Source organism: Cibotium barometz, chromosome 2 (genome assembly GCF_041138505.1).
Source record: "Cibotium barometz isolate CiBa-2024 chromosome 2, ASM4113850v1, whole genome shotgun sequence".
In the NCBI taxonomy this organism is placed as follows: Eukaryota; Viridiplantae; Streptophyta; class Polypodiopsida; order Cyatheales; family Cibotiaceae; genus Cibotium; species Cibotium barometz.
In genome coordinates this window covers 48885237-48900081 of record NC_141047.1, presented here as the reverse complement: position 1 = coordinate 48900081, position 14845 = coordinate 48885237, and positions in this window count along the sequence as shown.

Here is a 14845-nt window from a genome sequence, read left to right as displayed (position 1 = left end):
GGTATACCCTATAGTGTGATAACTATATTAACAACACACTAGATTGAGTGACCCTCTTAGGTGGGTCCAATGTATACTATATAGTGTGCTGTTAACTACGTTAACTACGTTAACATTAACTATGTTAATAGAGTTTCTGCACCTTTTGGGCAGTTTTGAGCAGCACGTTTTGGAACTCGTTCAGATCTTGTAAGGTTTTCATAGACATCCCAACTTAGGGAGTCTTAGTTTAAACTATCTTTGTTTGATTTTAGGTTTTCTGCATTGTAGAAGTAGGCAACATATATTTGGTGTATAAACAGGGTCGTCATCATCACCACTTCTCTGTCATCATCGACATCACATCTTTGAGCTTATCATCAACATCTTTGTTAGCATTGTCATCATTGTCATCTAGCTTCTTCATCCCTATTACCAGTAATATTTTTACACTCTACACTTTGTCATTGTCTCATCATTCTGGCTTTTTCATCCCTACCAATAATATTTTTACACTCTACACTCTACACTTTATACTCTATACTCTTTTTCATCCCTACTAGTAATATTCTTACACTCTACACTTCCATCTTTCATACACTTTGCAGGTTTCTTTGTTATCATTGATCTATTGGTAGTAGGCAACAAGCTCACAAGATTGGAAAGAAGAAAAAGAAACAAGATATTTGTAAGATTCCTCCAGCCCTCAAGATGTCCAGTATCTTCCCCTGTAATCAATCCCCTTTTCAGAATAATGAAAGATCTTGTTTCTAACTATTTTAGCCTAGAGAGAGAAAGTGTTCTAGAGAGAGATAACTCAGTTTTTAGAAATCTTTTGAAGGAAAAATATCCTGTCTTATTAAAATAAATTCCCGCGAAACAGAAGTTCAAAAAGAATTTCCTAAGGTGCATTAGAAATAAATTATAATCTGTTAAAAAGACCTTAGCCTAAGGGTCCAGATTTTCTAAAAATTTTAGATTAAGGTTCTGAGAGGCCAATCAGATTAATCCAAAGGTAGGGGGAGGAGAGAAATTGAAGAAATAAAGAAACCCCCACAAAAATGAGTAAATACTCACATAAGATGAAGAGTGGACTAAGGACTAAAGGAAATACTAAAAAAATGAATTTTTGACACCTCAGAGTGGGGATTCCCCCTCATGAAGGAGGCGCCTATTTCATATGTGTGGTGGAGCTTTAAACTCTCACATAATGAGATATTTCATCTCTCCTCTCTCCTAATTCAAAACTGGCTCCAAAAAGTAAGCTAAACTGATCCAAAAATGGTCAAAAATTGACCAAACTGTTCTGAAAAATTCTAGAATCAGTTTGCTTGGTTAGAGGCTCACTTTTTCCTATAAATAGAAACCTTCCCCTTTGTAGAAGCTTAATAGTGTTTTATGCACTGTTACTCTACTCCTCCCTAGAGCCAAAAACATTGAATTCATTGATAATTCACTTGTTTTTTACTATTTCCTCTACAAAGAACTGATCCAAGCAAGAGTAGAACCCTCAATCCCTCAAGCCAAAGGAAAGCTCACAAAACTCCATGTAAGTTAGAAATTCTACTTTTTTAAAATTCTATACTATGGTTTTCTTATTTCTTGCTTCTTCTAATTTGAAATTGGATGTTTTGCCTTGATGGAAAGGCTTCTCCCTTCTCTTCATTGAATTCAGCCCTTCTTGATGTGTAATCATAGAGTTAAACTTTTCGTATTGTTTACTCTTAAAAAAATGAGAATTGATTAGATTAGAGTGCTAAATTCATCTTGGGGTAAATTCTAAGTAGATTTAGAATGTAAAATTTGAAAAATGGTCAGCCATACAAAGGAGGTTATGGCAAAATTTTCTTAAATTTTGTGGAAAGAAGTTTTATCTTTATGTTATTCAAAAAGAGTAATCCCCTCTGTTTTTGTATTCTAAAAGTGTTATTTTCATTCTATACATATAGGAAGATGCATATTGGAAATATATTTATTTAAAAGCATTATTTTCATTAGAATTAATTTCTATGCATATAAAGATGCATATTGGACATTATTATAAAAGCATTTTTTTCCTTAGATTAAATTTCTATGCATAGAAAGATGCATAATGGAAATATTTTTATTATAAAAGTGTTATTTTCATTAGATTTAATTTCTATGCATAGAAAGATGCATATTGAAAATATTTTTATTATAAAAGTGTTATTTTTATTAGATTTAAATTCTATGCATAGAAAGATGCATATGGGAAATATTCTTATTATAAAAGTGTTATATTCATTAGATTTAAATTCTATGCATAGAAAGATGCATATTGGAAATATTTTTATTATAAAAGGGTTATTTTTATTAGATATAAATTCTATGCATAGAAAGATGCATATTGGAAATATTTTTATTATAAAAGTATTATTTTTATTAGATTCAATTTCTATGCATAGAAAGATGCATATTGGAAGTATTTTTATTATAAAAGGGTTATTCTCCTTAGAATTAATTTCTATGCATAGAAAGATGCATATTGGAAATATTTTTTTTATTATAAAAGTGTTACTTTTATCAAAATTGATTTTATGCATAAATGATTTTTATATCAAAATTAGGGTTCTCTTTAATTCTATGTTTAATTTCCATGAATAATTGATAAATGAATAAGTAAATACCCTATGAGAGAAAAAAATATATCATTTCATATTCACTCGGATGGTAATGAAAAAACTATCAAAGTCGTTCAGATAACTGATTAAATTATTCTTCATAGGAAATCATGGATTAGTTTAGAAATCAATTAAGCAAATATTCAATGAATAAAATTCAAAAAAATAGTAATTGAAATATCAACCCTTTTGAGAAAGATAGTTCAGAAAGAACCTTACCAGACTCAAATCCTGAATGAGGCTATGACCAAGACCAAACTCCGTCGTCAATTTCAGAGAAAGACGATGTGAGCAATTCAAGAAAAATACACTCAAATTACCCACCAAATCTAAAACTAAGTTGAGACCCTTTGATTTTGAGGATCAAGGTTACAAAATTCGAGGAATTTTGTTTAGAATTAAGACTTGCGATCTAGAAGTCTTGGATACGGATTTAAGATATACTCATTGTATTCAAAGGAAGATCAAAATTGAAAACTTGCATAGAAACCTTTTTTTCTTAAAGGACTGTCTTACGCTAGAATAGTGGAGGGAGCATTTGGTATATGTGTTTTTCTAAGGGAAGTTTGGTTGCAACAGCTGGCGAGGGGAGTGTTCAAAAAGGATGGCTCACGCTGCAAAAACCTACCCAGGTCTTGACCAGCCTCGGTATGGTGAAAAATGGTGTGCTTTCGGTATGATGGGCGAGGGCCGACGAAGCGGTCCCTGAGTGAACTGCCAGGACACCTAAGGAGGATCCTAAAGGGTTCTGACTAGGCGATGCACGGGCTCGCGGTACTTAGGATACCCATGCATATGTCGTGGAAGATATATATGTATGATGACGAAAAACATTATTGTAATCTGTTTTTGGATCTCGTTGCTGACTAGCTGGTCTCGACGGAGAGTCCAGAGTGATATCTGTTTTTGAGAAACAAGGAATTGGATGGAAATTTTTAGTTATGATATCTGTAATTAATAATTGTTTGTTCAATGGATCATTTTATAAGTTCAAGTTTTAAAGAGGAGTGTGTGCGTATCTATTTTCTAAAGCTAAAGTTAAGAAAGGCATTCAATTATGGGTGGGTGAGTACTTGTTTGGTTCTACCAATTCCAGTGGTTGGGAGGTGGCTAATAACCCATGGGTCGGATGGGGTTAGGCTGGAATCAGTAGAGTTTTATTAATAAAATTGTTTAATAGATTAGAACTCGAGTAGTTAAATAAAAGCCTGAAGACTTCTCAAATGAAAAAGTGTTGATTTCTTCAAGTTAAGTCTATAATAGTTTTCCTTCTATCTGGTTTATTCACATGAAGGTTAGTTTAGTCTCTTGACGCTGTTAAGAAATTCAAAAAGGTGGAATCGTCCTCGTTTTCTTGGCAAGGAAAATTTTTCTAGTTTCGGTTTCAGAATGACCACCAGATTAGTCTCGTGCCCAAACATTCAAGGCCGAGGCCCAAAGTGGGAAACCCTGCCCCACGCAAGAGGGAGCTGCTTCCGCTGCCAGCAATCGAGAATCCAATGCACAGAGGGGACAGTGGGATCTCACAGGCTAGTACTGAAATTCTAATAGTAAATATGCAAAAAAAATGTTTTCACTCGCTAAGATTATGTTTGAAATGAATTCAAAAAGTGAATTGGATTTTTAGATGGATACCCCAAATCTGTCTAGCATTCTTGGACTTTCCAAGAGTCAGGATATGATCGCCTTTGCCTTTGAACATTTCATCAACTCCGCTACAACCCATGTAAGTAGAGTGAGGCTTGCCTATCACTTTGAGGATCTATACTTCCCTGATCCTATAGAGCGACGTCGGTATATGTGGTTCTCTGGAGGAAGATGTATTAATATCAATACCAATCAGCATTAGAGACTCAGGCAAAATATTTCCTTAGCTATGATCTTGATAAGGTTAGGGGTTGTTCATTATATACAACTCTTTAATCATTCACCCAGGAACTTTAGAATTTCTTGCCGAGTTTTTAGGCTTCTTAGCCGCTTTATCCCTACTAGCAGTAGAATTACACCACCTCTTTCAGTGATGAATCGTGTTTATCATGGCATGTCTCCTTTGCAGTTTCGCTTCTTTATGCGTACGCGATTGAGGCAGTGACTTTGGAGCCATGATGCTCTATGTATATATCTCAAACTTTTGATAATAAACGATGTTTTGCAAAAAAATTCTAAATTGTTTTCATGATTGTGAAAATGGTTAGTAAAATTATCAGAGTAAATCTTGTTTCAAGAAGTATGATGAAAAAATTATCTATTCAAAGAATAAATCACAAAAATTAAATAATCATAAATCTGTTGTCATCAAAGAGTTGACGAAAATCTCGTTTTGTGAGAATCATGAGGCATGCAGCCCATGCAAGGCAACTGGATCATTTAACCGATGAGGAAGAGTTAGATCCGGATGTTCATGAAGCCTTGCACAGATCCCAACCTGGGTTCCTAAGATGCATTAGAAATAAATTATCATCTGCTAAAAAGACCTTAGCCTAAGGGTCTAGATTTTCTGAAAATTTTAGATTAAGGTTCTGAGGGGCCAATTAGATTAATCCAAATGTAGGGAGGAGATAAATTGAAGAAAAAAAGAAAAACTCCCAAAAATGAGTAAATACTCACATAAGATGAAGAGTGTAATAAGGACCAAAGAAAATACTAAAAAAATGAATTTTTGACACCTCAGAGTGGGGATTCCCCCTCATGAAGGAGGCACCTATTTCACATGTGTGGTGGAGTTTTAAACTCTCAAATAATGAGATATTTCATCTCTAGCTACTCTCCTAATTCAAAACTGGATCCAAAAAGTAAGCTAAACTAACCCAACAATGGTCTAAAATTGACCAAACTGATCTGGAAAATTCTAGAAATAGTTTGCTTGGTTAGAGGCTCACTTTTTCCTATAAATAGAAGCCTTCCCCTTCAAAAACAAGTGAATTCATTGATAATTCACTTGTTTTTGACTATTTCCTCTACAAAGAATTGGAGGCCACTCTTGATCTAAGCAAGAGTAGAACCCTCAATCCCTCAAGCCAAAGGAAAGCTCACAAAACTCCATGTAAGTTAGAAATTCTACTTTTTTAAAATTCTATACTATGGTTTTCTTATTTCTTGCTTCTTCTAATTTGAAATTGGATGTTTTGCCTTGATGGAAAGGCTTCCCCCTTCTTGTCATTGAATTCAGCCCTTCTTTATCCAAGATGTGTAATCAAATAAATAGAGTTAAACTTTTCGTATTGTTTACTCTTTAAAAAATGAGAATTCATTAGATTAGAGTACTAAATTCATCTTGGGGTGAATTCTAAGTAGATTTAGAATGTAAAATTTGAAAAATGGTCAGCCATACAAAGGAGGTTATGGCAAAATTTTCTTAAATTTTGTGGAAAAATGGTCAGCCATACAAAGGAGGTTATGGCAAAATTCTCTTAAATTTTGTGGAAAGAAGTTTTATCTTTATTTTATTCAAAAAGAGTAATCCCCTCTGTTTGTGTATTCTAAAAGTGTTATTTTCATTCTATGCATAGAAAGATGCATATTAGAAATATGTTTATTGTAAAAGCATTATTTTCATTAGAATTAATTTCTATGCATAGAAAGATGCATATTGGAAATATTTTTATTATAAATTGTTATTTTCATTAGATTTAATTACTATGCATAGAAAGATGCATATTGAAAATATTCTAATTATAAAAGTATTATTTTCATTAGATTTAATTTATATGCATAGAAAGATGCATATTGGAAATATTTTTATTATAAAAGTGTTGTTTTCATTAGATTTAAATTGTATGCATAGAAAGATGTATATAGAAAATATTTTTATTATATAATTGTTCTTTTCATTAGATTTAAATTCTATGCATAGAAATATGCATATTGAAAATACTTTTATTATAAAAGGGTTTTGTATATATTCTATGCATAGAAAGATGCATATTGGAAATATTTTTATTATAAAAGTGTTATTTTCATTAGATTCAATTTCTATGCATAGAAAGATGCATATTGGAAATATTTTTATTATAAAAGTTATTTTTCTTAGAATTAATTTCTATGCATAGAAAGATGTATATTGGAAATATTTTTTTTATTATAAAAGTGTTACTTTCATCAAAATTGATTTTATGCATAAATGATTTTTATATCAAAATTAGGGTTCTCTTTAATTCTATGTTTAATTTCCATGAATAATTGATAAAATGAATAAGTAAATACCCTGTCAGAGAGAAAAATTCTATCGTTTCATATTCACTCGGATGGTAATAAAAAACTCACAAAAAACTATCAAGTTCAAAATTTCATATAAATGATTAAATTATTCTTCATAAGAATTCATGATTAGTTTAGAAATCAATTAAGCAAATATTCAATGAATGAAACTCAAAAAAATAGTAATTGAAATATCACCCCTTTTGAGAAAGATAGTTCAGGAAGAACCTTACCAGACTCAAATCCTGAATCAGGCTATGACCAAGACCAAAAAATACACTTAAATCACCCACCAAATCTGTAACTAAGTGTAGACCCTTTGATTTTGATCTAAGCATCAAGGTTACAGAATTCGAGGAATTTTGTTTGGAATTCAGACCTGCGATCTAGAAATCTTGGATACGGATTTAAGATATACTCATTGTATTCGAAAGAAGATCAAAATTAAAAACTTGCATAGAAACCCTATTTTCTTAAGGGACTGTCTTACACTAGAATGCTGGAGGGAGCATTTGGTATATGTGTTTTTCTAAGGGTTGCAACAGCTGGCAGGGAGTGTTCAAAGGACGGCTCACGCGGCAAAAACCTGCCTAGGTCTTGACCAGCCTCGGTATGGTGAAAAATGGTGTGCTTTCGGTACGATGGGTGAGGGCCGACAAAGCGGTCCCTGATGAAGTGCCAAGACACCTAAGGAGGATCCAGGAGGGTTCTGACCAAGCGATGCACGGGCTCGCGGTGCTTAGGATACCCATGCGTATGTCGTGGAAGATATATATGTATGATGACGAAAACAATTATTATTGTAATCCGATACTGGATCTCGTTGCTACCTAGCTGGTCTCAACAGACAGTCCAGAGTGATACCTATTTTTGAGAAACAAGAAATTGGATGGAAATTTTGAGTTATGATATCCGTAATCAATAATTGTTTGTTCAATGAATCATTTTATAAGTTTAAGTTTTAAAGAAGAGTGTGTGCGTATCTTTTTTCTAAAGCTAAAGTTAAGAAAGGCATTCAATTATGGGTGGGTGAGTACTTGTCTGGTTCTACCAATTCTAGTGGTTGGGCAGTGGCTAACCCATGGGCCGGATGGGGTAGGCTGGGATCAGTAGAGTTTTAATAAAAAAATTGTTTAATAAGAATACGCTTAGAACTCGAGTAGTTAAATAAAAGCCTGAAGACTTCTCAAATGAATAGATCAACGATTGTGCCTGATTCAATGAGGAAAAAAGCATTGATTTCTTCAAGTTAAGTCTGTAATAGTTTTCCTTCTATCTGGTTTATTCAGATGAAGGTTAGTTTATTCTCTTGACCCCGTTAGAAAATTCGTTATTAAGAAATTCAAAAAGGTGGAATCGTCCCCGTTTTTCAAGCAAGGGAAATTTTCTCAGTTTCGGTTTCGGAATGACCACTAGATTAGTCTCGTGCCCAGACATTCAAGGGCGAGGCCCCAAGTGGGAAACCCTGCCCCGTGCAAGAGGGATCTGATTCCACTGCTAGCAATCGGGAGTTCGGTGCACGGAGGGGGCAGTGGGTTCTCACAATATTGGTTGGCTGAAGCTAAACGCGAAGCAAAAAAAGGCATTGGCAAAAAAGGAGGAGAATGAGGAATATCTTAACTTACAAAAGGTTCCCAATCATTTCAAAACCTTTGATGTCAATGAAAGGAAAGTAATTCACTTCAGGTGAAATACTCAAAGGGCAAACAAAAAGGAGTTTCATATGATGGACCTATGGAGGTGAAAGAGATAGATATTGTAAAGTATGGTGAAGATCCTAAAACAGTCTTTATTACACATGGACCTAACCCCACAGGGAGGAAAAAGAGTTGATTAGTCTTTTGGAAGAATTTAAGGATTTCTTTTCTTAGAACCACAAGGACATAAGGGGTATGTCATCCCTATCATAAAGGCTCAAGGCTAGCCAAGCAACATCTTTACCAAATGAATCCAAAATACTCAACAATTATAAAGGAGGACATTGATAAATTCATTGCAGTAGATTTCATTTATGAGATTGACCACATAGATTAGGTATCTCCAATTGTGATTATACCCAAGAAAATGGGACTCTTGTGTGTGTGTATATTTGAAGAAAGTGAATGCGGCTACTCATACAGATCACTATCCATTGCCATATACAGAATCTGTTTTGGAGAACGTGGTTGGGTAGAAGCTTACAACTTCCTAGATGAATTCTCAGGATACAATCAGGTGTCCATTGTCCCAGAGGACCAACACAAAATAGTTTTTACCACCACATGGGAAACTTTTATATATAAGGTCATGCCTTTTGGACTGACTTCCAATTTTGCATACAAGGTTACACCTTTTGGACTGATTGTATATCTTTGAATCCTTTCAAATGCCAATTATGGGTAAATCATTGAGTTATATTGGAGCCTATAAAGTCTAAAAATGGAATATCCTGATGACAGCAGCAAGGTAAAACTCATATTATAGTTTCCACCACCTACCAATTACAAGGGGGTGCAATGTTTTATGGGCTACATAGGTCGTTATCAAAGATTCATTGTGTTCTATGTCAATATAGCTAGGCCATTATACAAACTTTTAATTGTCATCTTGGAATGGACTAAGGAATGTCAACAAGCTTACAATGAAGTGCATAGGTCATTAGCCAGTGCACCTATCTTGAGATCACCAAATTGGGACCTCATGCTCCACGTATACATTAATGCCTCAAACTTTGCATTTAGGTGTGTTTTGGAACAACTTAGGGAGCAAAAATTAGACTATCCAATATGCTTTGCAAGTTGATAGCTCAATGAAGTTGAGAAGAACTACACTATGATGGAGAGGGAAGGATTAGCCATGGTATATGTGGTTAAGAATTATAGACAATAAGTTTGTATTCTTTTTGGATCATCAAGCTGTGTTGTATCTTGTTGAGAAACCTTGCATGATCGAGAAAATCACCCATTGGTTGTTTCTATTGATAGAATTTGACTTTATTGTCATCATGATGAGAAAAGATTCACATGTATTGGCAGATCACTTATCAAGAATACCCAATGGAGAACCTACCACTGGAGTTGATACGATACCACACTATTCAAGTTAGATTTGGTACCTACATGGAGTGAAGAGATCTCAAAGTATCTTGTCTTTGGATTCCTATAGGACAAGCTATTAAATAAGGATAAGATGCAACGTCTCATTAAGTTAGCAACACCTTACCACTTAATAGTAGGTCAACTAAACAAGCTAGGCAAAGATGGTGTGCTTCAACGGTGTGTGAGGGAGGATTAGTTCCTAGCCATTCTTGAAGAGACCCATAGTGGAATCACTGGTGGATATTTTGCAGGTGAAGTAATTGCTTGTAAAATCTTGCAAGATGGGTTATGGTGGGCCAACTATGTTTGGTGATGCCATGAAATTCATTAAACATTGTGATGAATGCCAATGCTTTAACATTCCTCATGGACAAGATAGTATGCCTTTGGTTGTGATCATTGCACAACAACCTTTTAAAAACAGGGGAATACACTTTGTTGGTCCCATTAGCCCAGTTGCATGTCAAAATGCAAGCTCGATATGTAATTGTTGCCATAGACTTTCACCAAGTGGGTTGAGGAAAAAGCCACATGGAAGGTGGGTGCTTGCACAACTGCCAAATTATTTTACCAACATGTCGTATCAAGATTTGGGTGTCCCCTGGGCGGATTCTCATACAAGTGCCAAATTATTATATGAGTATGTCATATCAAAAAAACTTTGTCTCCTAGCTATAAGAAGGGCTTCCATTTCATCAATGAGGTCATTAAACATCTATTAACTAGCAAGAGGAGCATGAGTTGATGCACGACTACATTCCTCGTCTGAAGAACCTAAACTCCAGGTATAATTATACCTAGAGAAAGGTTGATAGATGAGCATTTCCATAAGGAGAGTTTGACTAAGAGGTACTAAGAGGAATCATTGTAAATATTGGTAGCTTTTAAGGAAATGAAAGAACATAATCATCGTCATTCCATTGTGACGCCGAAATTCTCCTTTGTCAATAGGGAATGGAAGAGCTTCCTATGCCTAGATAGAGTCAAAAAGAGCTAGCCTTCATGATGGTTCTCTGTCACAAACACAAGGGAGTAAGCGGAACTGAACTTCCCTTAGAAAAACACATTCTGGCATAAGACAGTCCTTTAAGAAAACAGGGTTTCTATGCAAGTTTTCAATTTTGAGTTTCTTTTGAATACAATGAGTATATCTTAAATCCATATCCCAAGACTTTCTGATCACAGGTCTGAATTCCAAACACAATTCCTCGAATTCTGTAACCTTGATCCTCAGATCAGAATCAAAGGGTATTAACTTGATTTCAGATTCGGTGGGTGATTTGAGTGAATTTTCCTGAACTTGTCACAATGTCGTCTTTTCTTGAAACTGACGAAGGAGTTATGTCGTGGTCATAGTCTGATTCAGGGTTTGAGTCTGGAAAGGTTCTCCCTGAACTATCTTTCTCGAAGGGTAATATTTGAATTACTAATTTATTGAATTTCATTCATTAAGTATTTGCTTAACTGAATTCAAAACTAATCACGAATTCCTATGAGGAATAAATTAATCATTTATCTAAAATTCCTACTTCGATAGTTGTTTTGAATTTTTTCATTACCATCCTAGAGAATATGAAACGGTAGAATTTTCTCTCACAAAGTACTTACTTATTCATTTACCAATATTCATGGGATTTAAACATAGGATTAAAGAGAACTCTTATTTTGATGTAAAAATTCTGTATGCATCTATTTAAGCATAAAATCCAACTTCTATGGAAATAACACTTTTATATAAAAGAAAATCCTTTTATGCATCTATTTATGCATAAAAATCAATTTTGATGAAAGTAACACTTTTATAATAAAAAAAATTCTTTTATGCATCTATTTATGCATAAAAATCAGTTTTGATAAAAGTAACACTTTTATAATAATAAAAGATTCTTTTATGCATCTATTTATGCATAAAAATCAATTTTGATGAAAGTAACACTTTTATAATAAAACAAATTCTTTTATGCATCTATTTATGCATAAAAATCAATTTTAATAAAAGTAACACTTTTATAATAATAAAAATTCTTTTATGCATCTATTTATGCATAAAAATCAATTTTGATGAAAGTAACACTTTTATAATAAAACAAATTCTTTTATGCATCTATTTATGCATAAAAATCAATTTTGATAAAAGTAACACTTTTATAATAATAAAAATTCTTTTATGCATCTATTTATGCATAAAAATCAATTTTGATTAAAGTAACGCTTTTCTACTAAAAATTTCTTTTATGCATCTATTTATGCATAAAAATCAATTTTGATGAAAGTAACACTTTTATAATTAAAAAAAATATGCATCTATTTATGCATAAAAATCAATTTTGATGAAATTAACACTTTTATAATTAAAAAATTATTTTATGCATAAAAATCAATTTTGATGAAAGTAACACTTTTAGAATTAAAAAAAAATTCTCCAATATGCATCTTTCTATGCATAAAAATTAATTTTAATGGAAATAACACTTTTATAATAAAACTATTTCTAATATGCATTTTTCTATGTCTAGAATGAAAATAACACTTTTAGAATACACAAACGGTGGGGATTACTCTTTTTGAATAATAAAAGATAAAACTTATTTCACAAAATTTTAAAAAAATTTGCAATAACCTCCTTTGTATGGCTGACTATTTTTCAATTTTTTTCATTCTCAAGTTACTTAGAATTTATCCCAAATGGTTTAAAGCATTCTAAACTAATCAAATTTCACTTTTTAAAGAGAAACAATATGAAAAGTTTAATTCTAACAATTTGATTACATATCTAGGATAAAGAAAGGCTGAATTCAAGAATGAAGAGAGGGGAAAAGCCTTTCCAACAAGGCATAACATCATTTTTCATTTTAAAGAAAACAAAAATTAGAAAACCATTGAATGGAATAAAGAAAAAGTAGGATTTCCAGCTTACATGAATTTTTGTGAGCTTTCCTTTGGCTTAATGGTTTGAGGGATCTACTCTTGTTTGTAACAAGAGTGGCCACCAATTCTTTTGAAGAGGAAATGGTCAAAAACTAATGAATTATCAATAAATTCAATGTTTTTGGCTCTAGGGAGGAGTAGAGTGACATTGCATAAAACACTATTAAGCTTCTACAAAGGGTGAGGCTTCTATTTATAGTAAAAAGTGAGCTTCTAACCAAGCAAAACTGATTCTAGAATTTTTCAGATCAGTTTGGTCAATTTTTGACCATTTTTGGGTCAATTTAGTTCACTTTTTGGATCCAGTTTTGAATTAGAGAGAGGAGAGATGAGATATCTAATTTTATTGATTTAAAATTAAAAAACAATGATGGAAAAAAGGCGCCTACTTCATGAGGGGGAATCCCCACTCTAAGGTGTCAAAAATTCATTTTTTTAGTATTTCCTTTGGTCCTTAGTCCACTCTTCATCTTATGTGAGTATTTACTCAGTTTTGGGGGAGATTTTCTTTATTTCTTCAATTTACCTCCTCCCTACATTGGGATTAATCTTATTGGTCCATAGAAACCTTAATTTAAAATTTTCAAAAAATCTGGACCCTTAGGATAAGGCCTTTTGAACAGATTATAATTTATTTCTAATGCACCTTCTCTGAAATTTTTGTTGAACTTCTGTTTCACGGAAATTTATTTTAATAAGATGAGATATTTTTCCATCCAAAAATATTTAAAAACTGAATCACCTCTCTCTAGAAGATTTTCTCTCTCTAGGCAAAAACAGGTAAAAACAAGATCTTTTATATTTTTGAAGAGAGATTTGATTACAGGGAAGATACTGGACTTCTTGAGAGGCTGGGGAGGAATTTTACAGTATGTGAAATGCACCTTTGTGGTATGGGACACTTAGACTTGTTTCACATATGTTCATTCAATTGGTTCATTCATTGCATATATGCATTATTTGTTGATTAAGTTTTCCCAATGGTTTTTTCGAACCTATCCCGACCTCATCCAATCTTACTTTCAAACACGAGCCAGTTGATATGAGATATTTGAGGACATTTTCTATCCCAGACAGGACGAATGTTACAGATTGTCTATCCGTCCCTCTGTGGTAATCAGGGATGCCTAATTACCATGACTTTCATAGCATGGCACTTGTGTGATTTCAAATATTCCACGTGTAGGACATATGAACTTACCGCGGTTAGCTAGAACTTAATCCTTATGTGATATTGTGTAATTTTAAGAGATGTTGCTAATGTGAAATGTGTCTTAATGGACAACTTGTAGTAGGTTGGTAAGATTAATGAGCCTTATGCCCGTAAGCCGGTATGCATGGGACATGATGTGGGTGGTAATTTGGCATCAAAAATTATCAAGAAGGTTCTCATTTTTTTTGTATTTTGGCCATAGTATTTACTACGAGATATTTTGTATTATTGTTAGCCGTCCACTTTTGTTATACATGGGCATGGATCTATTAATTTTGTTGCACATGAATTAGCGGAATCTTCCATCATGTAACCCTAAGAGAAAACTTATTAGAGACTTTCTTTTAAACTTGTATGTTAATTGGGAAAATATGACTAAAAGGTTGCCTTCTTCAAGTTTGAGGGACACCTACTATAAATATCTTTTGAAGGTATTTACACAAGCTTCAATGAAATCTATGCCATAGATTGTATCCATTTCTAGAAATAATAACACGTATAAGTTTATTTTATTTAGCCTAGTTTGAATTATAGACACTAGAAGAACATGTGCTCAAAATTTTATCCTGTTTTCTTTGTGAAAGTGTGAGTTCCCATGGAACTCCACTAACACAAGTGCATGATCAGAACTCTTTCATTGATAGATTTTAGAAACCTTAAGTCCTATTTAGTTTAGAGACCTTCTTTATGACCTTAAGAGATCATATAATACCTTTTTCCTAGTGATGTCATTTTACATTAACTAATTTATTACTTGAACCTTTTATTTTGATTCCTAGGAGAGAGTTACAATGAAATAGAGTTCGTGA